At 39.9% G+C, this 18,802-nt stretch overlaps 1 protein-coding gene across 3 annotated transcripts in view; it reads left to right on the top strand.

Moving 5' to 3' along the window:
* The first annotated feature begins 3,426 nt into the window (after nt 1-3,426).
* Nucleotides 3,427-18,802, top strand: part of myot (myotilin) — a 153,138-nt gene continuing 137,762 nt past the window's right edge. For all 3 annotated transcript variants that reach the window (XM_060836806.1, XM_060836808.1, XM_060836804.1), the window contains exon 1: nt 3,427-3,600. The gene's annotated coding sequence lies outside the window, so the exon portion shown is untranslated. The remainder of the gene's footprint in view (nt 3,601-18,802) is intronic.

Raw genomic sequence — 18,802 nt, 5'->3', positions numbered from 1 at the left:
GGACTTCAAAGTCCATCACTAACAGTGGCTCAGCAACACCACTCCTGAGAATGTGAAAGGACATAACTGCTAGGCTAGGTCAATGGGAGGTGTTGAGAAAACAAACAAGAAGAAAAAAACCTTATCCTCACTAATTTACCTTTCACTGATTCATCAGTATCCTCAGTGAAATGATAGGACTTAGTCTCCACAATGACCATGCAGTGGTCAGCTCATCCAATATTGCCATGGACAGATACATTTGCAGCAGATAGACTAGTGAAGATGAAGTAGGTTTATCTCTCTGACTGCTTCCCTTGCTGACTGTCACAAGCCCAACCCAACAGTTATGTTCTTCAGGCTCAGCTTGTTCGATCTGTAGTGGTGCTACTGAACCACTTTCGAGGATGGGCATTGAGATTTCCCACCCAAAATGTACTGTGCTCTTATCACTATCAGTGTTGCTCTCAAATACAGTTCAAAATTGATTTCTTTTTAAATTAAATAAATTCAGTTTCCATCATGGGTGGATGTTTGTTAAGGTTTAAGTGAAATTAAGAAGAAAGAAGAGAATCAACTTCAAGTTTATTCCCAGCTGAGAATCTATCCTTCTCATCCCAGGTCTCATTATGTCACCAAGAACATTTTTTTTGGAAATATTATGTCTTATGAATGTTTGAAATTAAAATTAGGCATGGACTAATTCAAATAAGTTGAGTTTAAACAAGTTTATCATGTTTAAGAATTTGTGGAAAAAATGTTTTTCATAACTAATCTGTTTCAGTTCATGAAATCTGATTTATTTCCTTTTCCTCCTTCCTCCATGCAAATAAAATCCCTGTAACAAAATATTTCACTTGTCTCTTGCTTCACGGTTTAGATAAACACCGACATAATTTCAGATGCTTCAATGGGATCAAAAGTCTTTGAAGCATGTGAAAAGGATTATGAAGCAGCAAATAGTTTTTTCTTCTTTGCCATCTGAAATGGGCCTATTATTATAATGAACATGTCAGATTTTAAATATTAAGGCACCTAATGACAGTATTTAGAACTCCCAATACTGACACTTTCAGAGTTCAGTAGCTTCACAGTCGCACTATGCCTGATCCTTCAGAAAGAAAACACTTTACTGCTATGTCAAAATCGATGGAGAAGCCTCACTTATCACTCCAAGGTTCAAGTAGTCCAAATCAAAGGTTGTTTCAGTTCAGTGCTGCACTTAAGAACATTTATACCAGTTGTAGAAGTCACAAGCTCTTGGCCAGGATCTCAAACATCTCATAAATGCAGCAGATGTTTTTTGAGGGTAGAAGACTATGGTACTCATCAACTGCCTGAGGGAGAAAATAGTAGGAGGGTGAAAATTAAATTTAAAGCAATTACATTGCTTTAATCAAACAGAAGTAGTCTTTGAAAAGCCAGTAAAAATACATGATACAACAAATGATTCAACTTTTGTGGAAACTGATCATGGATCAGAAATGTTAATTCGGATTCTCCATGGATACGGCCAGAACTGCTGAGTACTTCAAACATGCTGTGTTTTTTATTTCAAATTTACACCTCTGCAGTATTTTGCTTCTGTAGGAGGGATGTAACATTGGGAAAAAAAGTGCCTATGAATAAATCATTTATTTTCATTGTCCAGTGTTTCAAAGGTATGCTGTAGACAATATTGACGTCAATGGATTGCAAAATGGAAATTAGTGTGGACTAAGAAAAACCGATCATTTTCTAAAAGATGGGAAGGTATTAATTTAAAGGAGCAGAAAAGTTTATTGGCCTGAGTAAAAAAATCACAAAAATCTGTTGGAAGTGTGCAAAAACATTTTAAAACAATTGTAGGATGCTAGGGGTGGAATTGCAACTGGAATACAAAGGGTTATGTTGCAACTGCTCAAAGCTTTGTTTCTTCCCTTGTGGAGTACTGCTTTTAGATTGGGCACTGCACTTCAGGGAGGTGCTATTTGTCTTACACTGGATGTAGCTCAGATTGACCAGAATAGTTGGGAACAAAAAGGGTTAAGTTGTGAGGACAAATTGCAAAGACTAGGCTTGAATTTTCTGTTGCATAGGGAAGGTTAAAGTGTGATCATATTGAGATGTTTTAGATGATTAAAGGAATTGATGGGGTGGAATAAAAAAAAATTTCCTTACAAAAGGTATAAAGAATGGTGGTTACTTTACAACAAAGAAACATCACAGTAAAACTATAGCTTAACAATTCAGAGGGTTGACATCATGAAACTCTGGAACTCTCTCCCTCCGTAACTACAGTATCGTCACAGAAGTAAAATTGTGAGGATAGTAGAATGGGCAGAGAACTTTGAGATGGAATTCAATGAAGGACATGGAAGTGTGAGATGATACATTCTAGCAACAAGGATAGAAAAAGACAATCTGCACATAATGACAAAATTCTAAAAGATGCTCAGGGCAGAGGGATCAATGGAATCATATGTATGCACCTTTGAAGGTGACAGGCTATATTTTTACATCATATTTATCGAAGTACAGAGAATCTTAGGCTTCATAAAGTGATGATACTGTGGCTTTAAGAGATACTTTATCCTTTTTTATGAAGAAAGGTTAAGACAGAGGTGGGAGCAATTTACTCAAAGCCAATAACGAGATGCTTTGGGTTTTTTAAAAAGTTGGAACCATAGAAACAACATGAATGGGTGGGGGTCAAGGTCCCACAGAATCAAGATTTCAGCTTCCTGCAGTTGCTGGGGTCTTGAAGCTGGATGTGCAAGTTCTTATACCTTCCCTGTTACAACTAAAAGCTGCAGTTCTCTTCCTGCTGCTCGAATTTCATGTGAAACAATCTATTTTACTGAATTTGCTTTTGCAAAGGGAGTGTTTATGGGAAACATAAACAGAAATTGCTGGAGAAACTCAGCAGGTCTGGCAGCATCTGTGGAGAGAAATCAGAGTTAACATTTCAGGTCCAGTGACCCTTTCTCAGAACACTGGACCCAGAACATTAACTCTAAATTAAAGCACATTTTTCAGCCCTAAATATGAATTTAAATGACAGGTTAGATGGGGTGAAATTCTGATATCAACAGACATATTGTGTTTGCAAGTTTCATGATATATAGTCAGTAATGTATTGTTCATGTGTTCAAAGAATGTCCAATTAGGTTTTAACCATGAATCCTTTCTCTTTATTTTAGCATTGGATCTTTAACTAAAAGGTTCATTTCATATACACTATGGCTTAGATTAAGGGAAAACCCAATTTGCCATTGCACAGTTGTATGGAGGCTCAGTTCTCAAGCTTCTCTTATTTTTAGTATTTCTTGACTAAGTGAGTAAGCAGTTGCTGATCCAAGGCCAGGAAATCTGAGATGACTCTGAGATCACTTCCTAGTTTTATTTCTTGGATACATACATGACAAGCACTGACTGAAGGATCAATCTGTAGATTTCTAAGTTAAGACAATGTGGTGGACTTTAATCTTCCTCTCCTACCTGTTCCTGCTGGTTTGAATTCAATCAAATTTGAATGTTGGCAATAATCTTGACATTGTGAAAGCAAGCTTCCAGTTCACAAGCAATCAGAACGTGGAATTTGACAGAGGCTTTCGCCATATCCTTCTCTACTGCTTACTGGTAAGGACTAATTACATTGAATATTTTCAAAAAGACAGGATACAGATTTTTTATGTAATCTATCATTTAGGAACAAAACAGTTATTCCACTAATTGATTCAACCTTAAGTGTGTTTATTAAATTTACAAAATTCATTTGTGAAACAATGATCACACATGTGAATTCATGTTCCATGTCAAACCATGTTTTGTACAGACCCAAAATGTTAATAGTTAGAAATAGTGAATTTAAAAATTGAGTAAAAATAACTTATACAAAATAAAGAAGTCAGTTTTCAAAAATGTAAATCACCAAGACTACTAATAAAATATGAAGCCTGATTAAAGGTTTCTATCTTCATTTATCTTTCATACTTCAACTTAAGTTGCACCTTTAACATACAATGCAAAGCACTGATTATCAGTCAAAATCCGACACTCAGTCATCTAAGGACATACTCGGATAAGTGACCCAAAGCTTTGGCAAAGGGATAGGTTTGAAAGAATATGTGTAAAAGAGGAGAGCCAGAGAGATTGAGGAAGGGAATTCGGAACTTGGGCTCTAGGCTACAGGAAGCAGGACCAGGAAAGAAGAGTCAAAGAAAATTGGATGCACATGTGACCAAAACTGGAGGAATATAAAGTTCTCGGAGAGTTGTTAGGCTGCGAAAGGTATTTCTGAGAGTTAATATCAGTTGATGGGTGATCTGAACTTAGTATGCATTAGAAAATGAGAAGCTCACTGTTATGGAGGGTGACGAATGAAAGGCCAGTCAGAAGAGCATTAGAATAGTCAAATCTGGAGGTGAACAAAGCACAGATGAGGTAGGGATAATGCAATTGCACACAAGGATATGAAGGTAGTTGAACTTGGTGATCTGGGGTCTGGGCCGAAATTACAGTTCAGGGTTGAACAGTATGTGTTACAAACAATCTGGCTTAGTCTCAGACAGTAACCAAGAAGGAGCAGGGAATGGTTAGTCAGGGAATGGTTCGTCAGGGAATGAAATTGGATTTGATTTTCCTAATTTTTAACTGGAAGAAATTTCTGCCTCTCCATTTCTGAATGTTAGACAAAGAGTGATAATGTGATGAACAACGAAGATATTGAGAGAGGTTTGTGGTAAAGTCAATCTAAGGTGTTGTCAATGTACATGTGGGATCTAATCCCAGAATATGGATTCAAAGGAAGACTTTGTTTTAGTGTAATTAGGATGAAGCTTGAAAAACAATGGTATTCTGTATTATTTATTGGCATCACAACCCATAGATGGATAAGATCTTCAAAGATACAACTGAAAAGAAAATTTCACGTCATTACTGTTATTAATCTGTTTTGTTGCATATATCAGGACATCTAACAACAGACCATCAAGAAGAACTTGAAATTTGATTCTGAATTTTAAAAAATCAAAGTACACACCCATCTCTATATTTCATTTATATATTACTTCAATGTAGTATATAATCTGAAGTTGCAGCATTTCAATTGATCCTTACATTGGGTGATAGATTCTGAATGTCAAGAGCTGGCGACAACAGATATATCCAAATTTATGTCTCTGTTACTTGAATAGACCCAGAAAAATAGGATTATTCATGTATGCTCAGAGTTTATATAGTTGAGACATCTCAAATGATACAAGTATTAGATGTAATAAATTTAAATATTCAAAAGTAAACATTGCTAATAGAAGCAGGCATTATGTCACACTATATGTCAGGAAGAGATAACTGGTGAGAGATAACTGGTTCAATACATGAAAACATAAGAAATAGGAACAGGAGTAGACCATTTGGTCCTTTAAGCCTGGGCTGCTATTCAACAAGATCATACGTTATCTATCCCAGGCAGATAGCTTGTTTAGTTCTGTGCAGGCTTTCAGAGTAGCGGGATATGGATGTCAGGGGAGTTGCATTTTCCTCCTGCAGAATGTGGCGGGTGAGAGACACTTCACATGTCTCTGTTGACTACATCTGCAGGAAGTGCACCCAACTCCAGCTCCTCGAAAACCGAGTTAGGAAACTGGAGCTGGATGAAGTACGGATCATCCAGGAGGCTGAAGGGGAAATTGTGAGGATATACAGGGAGGTGGTCACTCCCCAGACACAGGTTAAGGACAGCTGGGTTACTGTCAGGGGGAGGAAAGGGTATCAACGGTCAGAGCAGGGATCTCCTGTGGCCGTACCCCTCAGCAATAAGTATACCGTTTTGGAAACTGCTGGTGGGGACTGCCTACCAGGGGAAAGCCATAGTTGTCAGGTCTCTGGCACTGAGCCTGGCACTGTGACTCAGAAGGAAAGGGGGGAGAATAGAAAAGCGCTAGTGGTAGGGGACTCAATATTAGACGGATTGACAGGAGATTTTGTGGTCAGGATTGGGACTCCTGGAAGGTATGTTGCCTCCCTGGTGCCAGGATCCAGGATGTCGCTGATTGGGTTTACAAGATTCTGAAGAGGGAGGGTGAGGGCCAGAAATCATGGTACATATTGGCATCAATGATATAGCCAGGAAAGGGATTGAGGATCTGAAAGGTGACTACAGAGAGTTAGATTGGAAGCTGAAGAGCAGTACAAGTAGAGTAATGATCTCAGGTTTGGTACCGGTGCCACGAGATAGTGAGATGAGGAACAGTCAGCGAATGCAGCTTAACACGTGCAAGGCTGGTGCAGGAGGGAGAGCTTCAGATACTTAGACCATTGGGATGCCTTCTGGGGAATGTAGGACCTGTACATGAACTGGAGGGGTACAAATGCCCTGGGTGGGAGATTTGCTTGTGCGATTCGGGAGGATTTAAACTAGTCTGACAGGGGAGTGGGAATCAGAGCCACATGTCTGAGAGGGGGTCAGTTGCAGATGGGGCAGTGACAGGATGTATTGAATCTATCAGTTAAAGTGTATCTGCTTTGATGCAAGGAGAGTCCGGAATAAGAGTGACAAACTTAGAGCATGGAACAGTACTTGGGGCTACGATGTTGTGGCCATAATGGAGACATGGGTTTCACAGGGGCAGGAATGGTTGCTTGATGTTCCAAGGTTAGAGCATTTAAAAAGAAGAGGGAGGGTGGAAAAAGAGGAGGGGTGTAGCATTACTAATCAGAGAGTGCATCACAGCTACAGAAACAAAGATTGTTGAGGAAGGTTTTCTATTGAGTCAGTATGGGTGGAAGTTAGGAACAGCAAGGGAACAGCCACCGCATTGGGGGTTTTCTAAAGACTACCTAAGGGCAGTAGAGAGATTGAAGATCTCATAGGCGGGCAGATTCTGGAAAAATGCAAAAGTAGCAGGGTTGTTGTTAAGGGTGATTTCAACTTTCCCAATATCAACTGGAACCTCCTAAGTGCAGATGGTTTGGATGGAGCCGTTTTTGTCAGGTGTATTCAGGAGGGTTTCCTTACTCAGTGTGTAGACAAACTTACGAGGGGAGAGGCCATTTTGGATTTGATGCTCAGCAATGAGCCAGGACAGGTGTCAGATCTTGCGGTGGGAGAACACTTTGGTGAAAGTGATCACAACAGCCTCACATTTAGCATAGCCTTGGAAAGTGAAAGGTACAGTTACCGAGGGAAGATATGAAATTGGGGAAAAGGAAATGATGACGCTATCAGACAGGAGTTGGGAAGTACAGACTGGGAGCAATTGTTCCACAGAAAGGGCACAGCAGACATGTGGAGACTATTTAAGGAGCAGTTGTTGTAAGTAATGCACAAATTTGTTCCTCTGAGACAGGTAAGAAGGGGTAAGATTTAGGAACCTTGGATGATGAGAACAGAGGAGCTTCTCGTCAAAAGGAAGAAGGCAGCTTACTTAAGGTGGAGGAAACAAGGATCTAGCACAGCTTTAGAGGATTACAGGCTTGCTAGAAAGGAGCTCAGAAATGGACTGAGGACAGCCAGGAGGGGGCACAAAAAAGGCTTGGCAGGAAGGATTAAGGAGAACCCAAAGGCGTTTTACTCACACGTGAGAAATAAGAGAATGATCAGGGAGAAGGTAAGGCTGATCAGGGATAGCAGAGGGAACTTGTGCATGGAGTCTGAGCAGATAGGGGAAGTCCTAGATGAGTTTTTTGCTTTGATTTTCACTAAGGAAAGGGAACTTGTAGTAAATGAAAACTTAGAGGAGCTGGAATACAGTCTTGACCAGATCAAGATTGATGAAGATGATGTGCTAGAAATTTTGGAAAACATTAAGATTGATAAGTCCCCAGAGCCAGACCAGATATATCCTAGGCTGCTCTGGGAAGTGAGAAAGGAGGTTGCTGAGCCGCTGGCAAAGATCTTTGCCTCCTCACTCTCCACGGGAGTCATATGGGAGGATTGGAAGGAGGCAAATGTTGTTCCACTTTTCAAGAAGGGTAATATGGAAATCCTTGGCAATTACAGACCAATCAGTCTCACATCTGTGGTCAGCAAAATTGCGAAAAGGATTCTGAGGAATCGGATTTATGACTATCTAGCAAAGCGTAGTGTGATTAAAGGCAGTCAGCATGGTTTTGTGAGGGGCAGGTCATGCCTCACAAATCTTATTGAGTTCTTTGAGCAGGTGTCAAGACAGGTCAACAACGGTCAAGCAGTGGATGTGGTGTATATGGATTTCAGCAAAGCATTTGATAATGAGCCATGATAGGCTCATTCATAAAATCAGGAAGTATGGGATACAGGGAAATTTGGCTATCTGGATTCAGAATTGGCTGGCTGACAGAAGGCAGAGAGTGGTTGTAGATGGAAAGTATTTTGACTGGAAGATAGTGTTGAGTGGGGTCCCACAGGGCTCTCTTCTTGGGCCTCTGCACTTTGTAGTTTTTATAAATGACTTGGATGAGGAGGTTGAGGGGTGGGTTAGTACGTTTGCAGATGATACAAATGTTGGAGGTGTCGTCGATAGTATAGAGGGCTACTGCAGGCTGCAACGCAACATAGACAGGATTCAGAGCTGGGCTGAAAAATAGCAGGTGGAGTTCAACCTGGATAAGTGTGAAGTGATGCATTTTGGAAGGTCCAACTCGAATGCTGAATATAGGATTAAAGACAGGATTCTTGGCAGTGTGGAGGAACAGAGGGATCTGGGTGTGCAAGTACATAGATCCCTCAAAGTTGCCACCCAAGTGGATAGGGTTGTTATGAAAGCATATGGTGTTTGGCTTTCATTAACAGGGGTATCGAGTTTAAGAGCCACGAGGTTTTGCTGCAGCTCTACAAGACCCTGGTGAGACCACACTTGGAATATTGTGTTCAGTTCTGTTTGCCCTACTATAGGAAGGATACAGAGGCTTTGGAGAAGGTGCAAAGAAGGTTTACCAGGATACTGCCTGGACTGGAGGGCTTGCCTTATGAAGAAAGGTTGAATAAGCTTGGACCTTTCTCTCTGGAGAGAAGGAGGAAGAGAGGTGACCTGATCGAGGTATACAAGATAATGAGAGGAATGGATAGAGTTAATGGCCAGAGACTTTTCCCCAGGGCAGGATTGACTGGTACGAGAAGTCATAGTTTGAAGATATTAGGAGAATGGTATAAAGGAGATGTCAGAGGTAGGTTCTTTATGCAGAGAGTTGTGAATGCATGGAATGCGTTGCTAGCTGTGGTGGTGGAAGCAGAGTCATTGGGGACATTTAAGCGACTGCTGGACATGCACATGGATAGCAGTGAGTTGAGGGGTGCGTAGGTTAAGTTACTATATTTTACATTAGGATTAAATCTTGGCACAAGATCGTGGGCCTAAGGGCCTGCTCTGTGCTGTACTTTTCTATGTTCTATGTTCAAAGGTCTTTTAAGAAGAAATTTGGTAAACTGATGAGTGATGGTGATGATAATGACCATCCTTGATTTTCTACCTGGTCTGCGTGATGTTGAAATTGAATTGTATTGAAATTGTTTTATTTTTATGCCATTATTATTCATTGGGGAGAGGCAACCGAGTAATCAGTTTAATGGATGAGGTATGCATATTCTTTGTTGCCTATCTATATTTTGCCATAAGCATTGCATTAGGTCAAGTGGTACAAATTTCTCAACTTATCAGCATTTAATAATTAATCCTTATATTTAAGAATGCAGATACTGTGACATGCTTACCATTGTCAGCTAATCAACTTCAATTTCTACTGCAATACCAGAATTCTACTCCACAAAAATGATAAAATATCTAGGTTTTTACAATAACATTACAAGATGTGTTTATCCATGAAAGGTAAGCATTTTTTGAAAGTCATGATTTGACTTTAATCATATTTGATACAACTTTAGTGACACAACAGAATGGCATCTCAGAGGTTAACACAATAAAATTAAATCTGGCTTGATAGGACATCTGATCCAATTGAAATATGCACCTAAAACTGAATGCAAATTCGTCAATGATTTGTTTTCCTAATGATCTCATGTGTCCTATGATCAGTTTTAATATTGTATATTTACAGATGTAAGTCCAATGGTGAGATTTCACTGGTGAGATTCTGCCAGGGTTTAGCTGGAACTCGTGTTAGGTTCATGGCTAGCCCTCTCAAACTGGCAAATTGCTGGTGGGGTAGGAAATGGACTTTAGTTCTACCCTTAAACAATTCAGTTTGCCACTTCTTTGGCACTAATGTTGCTGAAGTAAAGATTCCCATAGTTGGCTACATGCCGTGATAGTGGAAAATATATCTCTCCCATTCTGCCAGCCCACCCACTTCACAGGCTATCGCCAAAGGGCTGAGGATATTTAGCCATGCAATAACATTTCTCATGAGAGAACTTGGTGCCTATTGTGCCTATTTTTTGGGTTAAGAAAGGAAGTTGAAGGAGTTAATATTGAGGTGCAATTTCTCCTACCCTTTTCACTCAGGAAATTCATGGATGCCTGCCTAAAACAGGATAATTGAATATGTTAAACCCAGCATAAGTCGTCTGGTTAAGACCCAAAGCTATGGATATAGTATATTAGGATTTTCAGAATGCATTTAATAAGGTACCACACATTAATCCATATAGTGAGATAAGAGCACATGGAGTTGGTGGTAGTACATTAGCATGGATAGAGGATTGTCTAACTAATAGAAGACAGAGAGTTGGGATAAGGGCAGCATTTTCAAGATGGAAACCTGCAGCTAATGTCATTCCACATGCGTCAGTTCTGTGGCCACAATTATTTACGATATATATTAGTGAAGTCACAATTATTTACAACATAGATTAGTAATTTGGATAAGGAAAGTGAATGTACTACAGCCAAGTTTGTAGAATACACAACAAGAGATGGGCAGACACGTGATGATGGGAATACAAAAAGTCTGCAGAGCGATATGGACAGCTAGTGAGCAAAACCTCCACAGGTGGAATATATTATGGGAAAATATGAGATTATGCCCTTTGTTAGGAAGAATAAAGGAACTGAATATTATTTAAATGATGTAAGACTGCAGAAAGCTACCTCACACAGGGATCCTAATGCATCAATCACAAAAAACTAGCTTCTAAGTTCAGTGGTAATGGGAAAAGCAAATGGAAAGCAGGCCTTGACTTCAAAGAAGAATGGAGTAGTCTGGCACAGTTGAATACTGTGCACAACTTTGGTCCCCTTATCTAAGGAAAGATACACTGACATTAGAGGCAGTCCAGACAGTGTTCACGCAGCAGATCCTGGGAATGGAGGGACTGCCTTATGAGGAGACGTTGAGTATGTTGGGCTTGTCCTCATTGGACTGCAGAAGAACGACAGGCAACTTTATTGAAGCATAGAAGATTGCTGGGGAATATCAGGGTAGATGCAGAGAGGTTGACTCTCTTAAAGAAAAGTCAAAGGGGCATAGTCTCAGAGTAACGGATTACCTATTTTAAAACAGAGATGAGGAGCAATTTCATCTCTGAGGGATTGCAAATCTGAGGAATTCTTTAACACTGAGGGTTGTTGAGGCTGGGTCATTAAGTACAATCAAGGCTAGGATTGGCAGATTTTAAATCAATTAATGTAAAGCCACCATATTCATATCAGCCCCTAGAGCTACTTCCTCCTTCATCAGAAAGATGACTGGTGGTGGTTTAACCTGAGGGTCACCACACCTCAGGTGAGCAAAGAGATTGAGGACAGTCCTTCATGGTAACATCAGGGAATCAAGGCTTATGGGGAAAAGGCAGGAAGGCACAGTTGAGGATTATCAGATCAATGAGCATCTTACTGATCTATTTCTATTTCTGTACCTTTATCTCTATCTGTTTTATAATTGCCAAATGTAGCAAAATTACCAAAGAACAGGTAAGTTATTGCTACTTTCCCATCTAACTGCTGACAGGAGAAGCAGGAGGACTGTAGCATCTTACATTTACCCACTTCTATTTATCTCTCTCCCTCCTACAAGCTGTGTGTGGATTGGCTCCATGTTAGAAGTGGATGAACCTTTTCAATACGTAAATAGATAAGCTGTACCATGTCATTACTGGAGCATTCTGGTATTGAATAAGTGAGGCCCAAGACCAAATTTCCAGGAAATTTTAATTGTCATCCCTAAGCCAATGTTACAGGCAAATCACCTGATCCATGCTGGATTTCAATGCAGGACCAATTAACTTCTGCTTATCTTTCAAATTTACTTAATATAACCATTTGTAACCATCATACAGTGATGGCTGAATTGATAGTTTTTTGAAGTTTGAATGTGGATAATTGGATATTTTCTACTCACTGTCATCCGTGCTGAAATGTGCTGTCTCTGCAGAAATATCTGAATATCAAAACAACATACCTAGAAATTCGGAAAAGCCCCAGCTCATGTTTCTTCATAATGACATTCCTGCCTTTGCACCAGTCTCGAGAGGAAAGTGCTATACATACAGTGCATCAACAAGTTTCAAGTTCCAGCAGAGAAAGATCTGTATGCAGTTGTAGCTGCTAACTGTTCAGAAACAGCAAATCACTGGGAGAATTATATACCTAAGTCTGCACTCTTTGCACTTTCAGATTCCCAGATTGGTGAAGTTGCAGGTATTTGATGCTGCATTGGTCTTATGAGCCCTTTTGAGGATCTGCCTGTTATGATTGCATAGCAATGTTGTTGCAAGATGTAACATAAGCACTTATGAACTTAAGAGTTAGGAACAGGAATAGACCATTTGGCCCCTTGAGCTCTCTCTGATATTCAATAATCATAGGTCATCTAATAGTGGCATGAACTCCACTTTCCTACCTATCCCTCCTTAACCCTTGACTCACTTATTGGTCTAAAGTCTGTCCAACTCAGTCTTGAGTATATTCAATGGCCCAGCATTTTCTCCTCTCTGGATTACAGAATTCCACAGCTTAATAACCCTTTGAAAGAAGAAATTCATTCTCATCCCTATTTTAAAGGGAAACCCTTTATTGTGAAACTGTGCTCTCTCAGCATATAACCTGTCTAGTCAACTCATAATTGCACATATTTCAATAAGATCACTTCTCATTCCTGTAAATTCCTATGTGTGTTGGCTTAGCCTGTTTTATTTTCCTCATAGTCTTTCATCCAAGGAATCAACCCAGAGAGTCTTCTCTGAACTGCTTCCAATGCAAATATATATCTCTTTAAAAAAATCAAAACTGCACTCAGTCCATTAGGTGCAGTCTCACCATGCTCTATACAGTATAATGAGACTTCTCCATTTTCACATTCCATTCCAGTGGCAATAAAGGCCAACATTCCACTTTAATAAGACAAGAATCATTTTGTGTACCTTTACACAAGGACACCCAGAATTTTTTCCATTCTGCAGTTTCCCTCCATTTAAATAATAGTTTGCATTTCTATTCTTCCCAACAAAGCAGAATTTCTACTCCATCTGTGTATTTTTAGCCGCTCCTTTAACCGTATCTGTATCCATTTGCATTGTCTTTATGTGAAACTTAGTGCCCTTTTTAATGGTGTGAGGTTGCAGAAGGACATATGGCCACCTTTCTACTTCTATCCTGATTTATGTCTGTAGTGGGAAAGCTTGTGGACAATGTTCCTATTCCACTGCCAGTTATGGTGCTTATGATGCATGGTGGGGCCAGTTAGCTCGACAGCTGCTTTGTAATGCAGAGTGATGCCAATAGCATGGGTTCAATTCCTGTACTTGCTGAGATTACCATGCAGGTCCCACCTTTTCAGCCTCTCCTCTCACCTGAGGCATGATGACTCTCAAGTTAAACCATCACCAGTCATCACTCCCTAATGAGGGTAGCAACCCTGTGATCTGGTAGGACTAAGGTCCCTTCATCTAAACACAACACACCCACCTGAGGGATGTATCCTGCATCTGCTGGTATTCACCATTAAGAAAATGTTTTGATCTAATGTTCTTAAATGGATGTGGATGACGTCACACTTCCCCACATTGATATTGATCTGCCATGGTTATGCCCTTAGTCTTCTAATAATACTTTGTAAATGTCTGCTCCAATTTGTACTATTTATAACAATGCTGCTGAGATAATTTAATTTATTTTGGAATTACAGCCATAGTGTGGGAGCTAAGCATTTTACATTGAACTCCTTAATGACCACTTCCCATTGGTGTTTATTAAAAATCTTCCGTCTCCTCTCATTGCCAGTCTGCACAGCTTGGTTTCCTTTTGTCATAATTTCATCATAGCTTTTGTGTCAACTTCCCTAACATCAACTGTAAACTCTTTGGTCAACATTTATGCTGTACTTAGGTTACAAAGTCGAAAGATGTATGTTCACTTTAAGATAGAAAGTGTTTTCTGAATTTGAAAGTACATTTAAAGTACAGCTGCAGCTGCCTGAATACAGAACAGCTAAGAGACGGGCTGTTTCAAAATAGATACCTGTAAAAATTGGCTTTTAAATGAATACCTGAGTTTTGGTTGCTGTTTTGATAACCATTCAAATTTAAACAATTAATTTAAATATGCCCAGGATACTAAAACTCAATTGAGTTTGAATTTATTGTATTGACAACATTGGACCAATGAGGGGGAACAATGTTGGGGGGTATAAAACCAGGGCATTTTGAAAATTGATCAAAGCAACTACCACAAAACAGCAGAGCAATTACCACCAAACAGCAGAGCAATTACCACCGAACAGCAGAGCAACTGATGTAGAGTCAGTGAGCTAAATGCCCATCGAATATCAAAAGCTCTCAAAGAAATCAGAAGGTACTTATCAAAAAGTGCCTTTTCCTGTAAAAAAAACACTTGCAGTACAGAGAAGGATGTAGACCCAGGGAGAAAACAGCAGAATTGGAAAACCAGAAGGAAGACAGCATATGAGACTGTGTGACTTGAGATTAAGTTAATGTAATGTTCAATAATTGTGTTATTGGAACAGCATTTTGATGGAATTGTCAGTTAGGGAAAAGAGTGTTTGGTTTGTTAATAGTTTTGTTAGTGTTCACTGTTAGAGTTAGGAAAACAAATTGTTATTTTTCTTTAAATAGTGGAAATTAGGAGTTCTGTTTCACTTACTCACACATTTTAATAGATTACGAGGTGAGGTGAGTTTTTCTAGGTGTTTGGTTTTAATTAACAGAGGGGTTCGATCTCCGCGTCACAATACTTAACCCAACGTAAATGTCTTACTATGACTATGCAATACAAATACAGAATATTCATTTAGCTGTGGAGGATAAATGGGGTGGATGTGGGCAGCAATTTCCCATCGCAAACCATTGCGCTAGCTCTTTGCCTCAGGAGCGCTTTGGAAGTTGGAATGAGCTGGTAGACTTTTAGACTAATTAAAAGGGTTAATAATGCTACTCTCAATATCCAGCCAGCATGTTGACCCCCACTGAGGCTGGAGGCTGTAACAAGGGTGATGAATGACCTTACAGTGGTAGACTTAGGGGCCAATGTTCCATCATGCAATTAATGTCACCCTTCACCAATCATTCAGCACATGCTAGAGAGCCACAGTTATGCAGCAATGAGTTTTTTAAAAAAGAATTACAGTGGAGGTACCCTTTCCTTCTCCTGCCTAGAGTGGTAATGTCCACCTCTGATGATGGAACTTGCAGAGCTGAAGGACCACTTCTCAGCCCTCCAGCTGCAGGACCCTACCCACCACCTTAAATTGTACAGCAATTGTGCCTCCTGTCTGCTAATGGACCAACTACTTGAAAGTTGTGTTTGATGTCAGATGCTGACACGATACAGGATCTGAAAAATGTGTTGCTGGAAAAGCGCAGCAGGTCAGGCAGCATCCAAGGAGCAGGAGAATCGATGTCTCGGGATTCTCCTGCTCCTTGGATGCTGCCTGACCTGCTGCGCTTTTCCAGCAACACATTTTTCAGCTCTGATCTCCAGCATCTGCAGTCCTCACTTTCTCTACGATACAGGATTTGGAAATGATCCTGAGGTCCCACCTAGAAAGAAAAATCCTACCCCAGATTTTTCATCTACACATTAAAATGTTTTCCAATTTCTTTTCATCTGCAATTTCTTTAGCTGTGAAAAATATCTGTAGTATCCAAATTAAGAGAGCTTTATTTACACAGCACTCACAGTCATCCCAACTCCATTGCAGAGTGAGCAAATCAGACACTCCACAATTTTGATAGTATTGGGCTAGCTTTTGCAGGAGGTCATGGCTCTTAGGGGAGTCATGAAACAGGGGGGAGCCCCATCTGATATCACCTTTTTAATATAGAACATAGAACTATGCAGAACAGAAACAGGCCCTTTGGTCCACCATGTCTGTGCTGACCATGATGCCATTCTGAACTAATCCCATCAGCTTGCTCAAGGTCTGTATCTATTCCTTGCTGGTTCATGTATCTGTGTATCTAATTGCCTTTTAAATTTTGCTAATGCATCTGCTTCTACCACCTCCCTGGCAACACATTCCAAGCACTTACAATCCTCTGTGTATAACAAATGCCCCATGCATCTCCTTTAAACTTTCCCCCTTTCACCTTAAAGCTATGCCTCCTAGTATTTGACATTTTTACTCTGGGAAAAAAGTCACCCTTCAGCCTCTGACACTCTAGCAAAAACAAGTCAAGTTTGTCTAACCTCTCCTTATAACTAATGTACTCTAATCCAGGCATTATCCTGGTAAACCTATTTTGCACCCTCTCCAAAGCATCGACAGCCTTCCTATTTTGTAGTGACCAGAACTGCGCACAGTATTCTAAACGTAGCCTAATTATAGTTTAATACAGCTGCAACATGACTTTCCAACCCTTATACTCAATGCCCCAATGGATGTACACAAACATGCCATATGCCTTCTTTGCCATCTCCCCTTGCGTTGTTACTTTCAGAAGCTAAGAAGTTGCATCTCAAGATTCCTCAGGCTGTCAATGCTCCTCAGGGGCTTGCTATTTACTGTATACTTTCCTCTTGCATGTGACCTCCTAAAATATATCACCTCACATTTGTCAGTTTAAACTCCATCTGCCATTTCTTCGCCTAACTTTCCAAATGATCTGTACACTGCTGTTTCCTTTCAGAATCTTCCGCACTATCAACAACTCCAATTTTCATGTCATCTGCAAACTTACTAATCAAACCATCCCCATTTTCATCCAAATCATTTGTATATATATTGCAAACAACAGAGGTCCCAGCAAGTATTTCCAAATGCAAGTAAATCCTGTCCAATAATTTCCCTACCACTAATGTAAGGCTGACAAGGCAATAATTCTCTGTATTATCCCTGTTGCCCTTCTTAAACAAAGGAACAACACAAGCTATTCTCCAGTTTTCTGGGATCTCACCTCTGGCTAAGAGGATACAAATATCTCAAGCCCCAGAAATCTCCTTCCTTGACTCCCTCTGTTTCCTGGGATAGATCCCATCAGGCTCTGGGGACTTATAAATCTTAACGTTTTTCAAGAAAAGGGAAGCATTATGTAAGGTTTAGAAAACCTTGAGGAATATAAAGGAAGCAGAGAAAAGCTTGAACAAGGAATTAGGAGGGCCAAAGGGACCATGAAATCTCCTTGGCAAGTAAAATTAAGGAGAATCCCAAAGTATTTTATATATAGTTTAGGAACAAGAGTGGAGTTAGGGAAAAGGTAGATTTACTCAAGGATGAAGAAGTGAACTTATGCATGGAACCAGTATAAATGACACTAAGGGAGACTCCGTCAATATTGAGGAAGTTAGAATCACCATTACGTGTTGCCTTTACATCTTTCCCTGAACTGACTACATATCTGTTCCTCTATCTCCCACTGACTCTTGGGAAGCTAATATTATAACCTCATCACAGTGATTACACCTTTTTTTATCCCTGAGTTCTGCCCGTCTCACCTCACTGGATCCTCCTCCTGACTCCATCAGAGTCCTGATATCTGGAGGCAGGTCTTTAAACCTGTCCATTATAGCATTCACCAGGTTCCATTGCCATCATGGGCCTATGTCAGGAGGTGGTGAGCCCATCTCCAGCCTGTGCCCCATATCTCTGGCAATGCCAGGATGGAGGCAGAATCATAGAGTTGGAAAAATTCCCAACTACTGATTGCACTTAAAAGGTAAAAATCTGGCCCCGGATGTTTTATGGAAGTAATATTTACATTGTTTTTAAATAAATGTATGTTTTTGGGAGACTGAGAGGGAAAATAACAATGACTTACTTTATGATACATTGTAGTTCTTTATCCATCTTAAAAACTTAGAAAATATATTAAGCTGACAGAGAGAGGGAATTGTTTTAAATATATAGAATATGAAGAACAAATTGAGTATCTTTTTGATTTAAAGCTATTTCTGTTTTCAAAGTATTTCGACTCACTTGCTATAGCCAGCTAATTATTTCAACTATTAAAAACATTAGAAATTGGAGCAGATCCCATCTTTTGTACATTCACTTTACCTGCTGTTACCTCCTGCACTCTTTGTGTCCTCTTCCCAGTTTACACACCCACACAGCTTTGAATAATCTATTCGCCTTCACTGATGAATAATAGATTCTAGCACTTTCCCAATGATTGATGTTCAGTTAACCGGCCTGTTATTCTCTGTATTCCCTTTCCCTCCTTTCTTAAATAACAGTGTTACATTTTCTAACTTCCAATCTGTTGGGACCATTCCAGAATCCATGGAATCTTGGAAACTTATACCCAAATATCTCTACAGCTTTTTCTTCTGGAAAGCTAGAGTGTAAGCCATCAGATCCTCAGGATTTGTCGGACATTAGTCTCAAGTTTCTTCTCTGGACCTTGTCTGCTGATATTAATTACCTTAATTTTTACACTATTTTAATCGCGAGGTTACCTTCTGAATCTGATATTTTATTTGTGACTTGCACTGTGAAGACACACATTAAA

This window comes from Hemiscyllium ocellatum, chromosome 16 (genome assembly GCF_020745735.1).
Source record: "Hemiscyllium ocellatum isolate sHemOce1 chromosome 16, sHemOce1.pat.X.cur, whole genome shotgun sequence".
NCBI classification, from domain to species: Eukaryota; Metazoa; Chordata; class Chondrichthyes; order Orectolobiformes; family Hemiscylliidae; genus Hemiscyllium; species Hemiscyllium ocellatum.
Note: the sequence above shows the minus strand (reverse complement) of the source record. Positions and strands in the feature narration are given on the sequence as shown.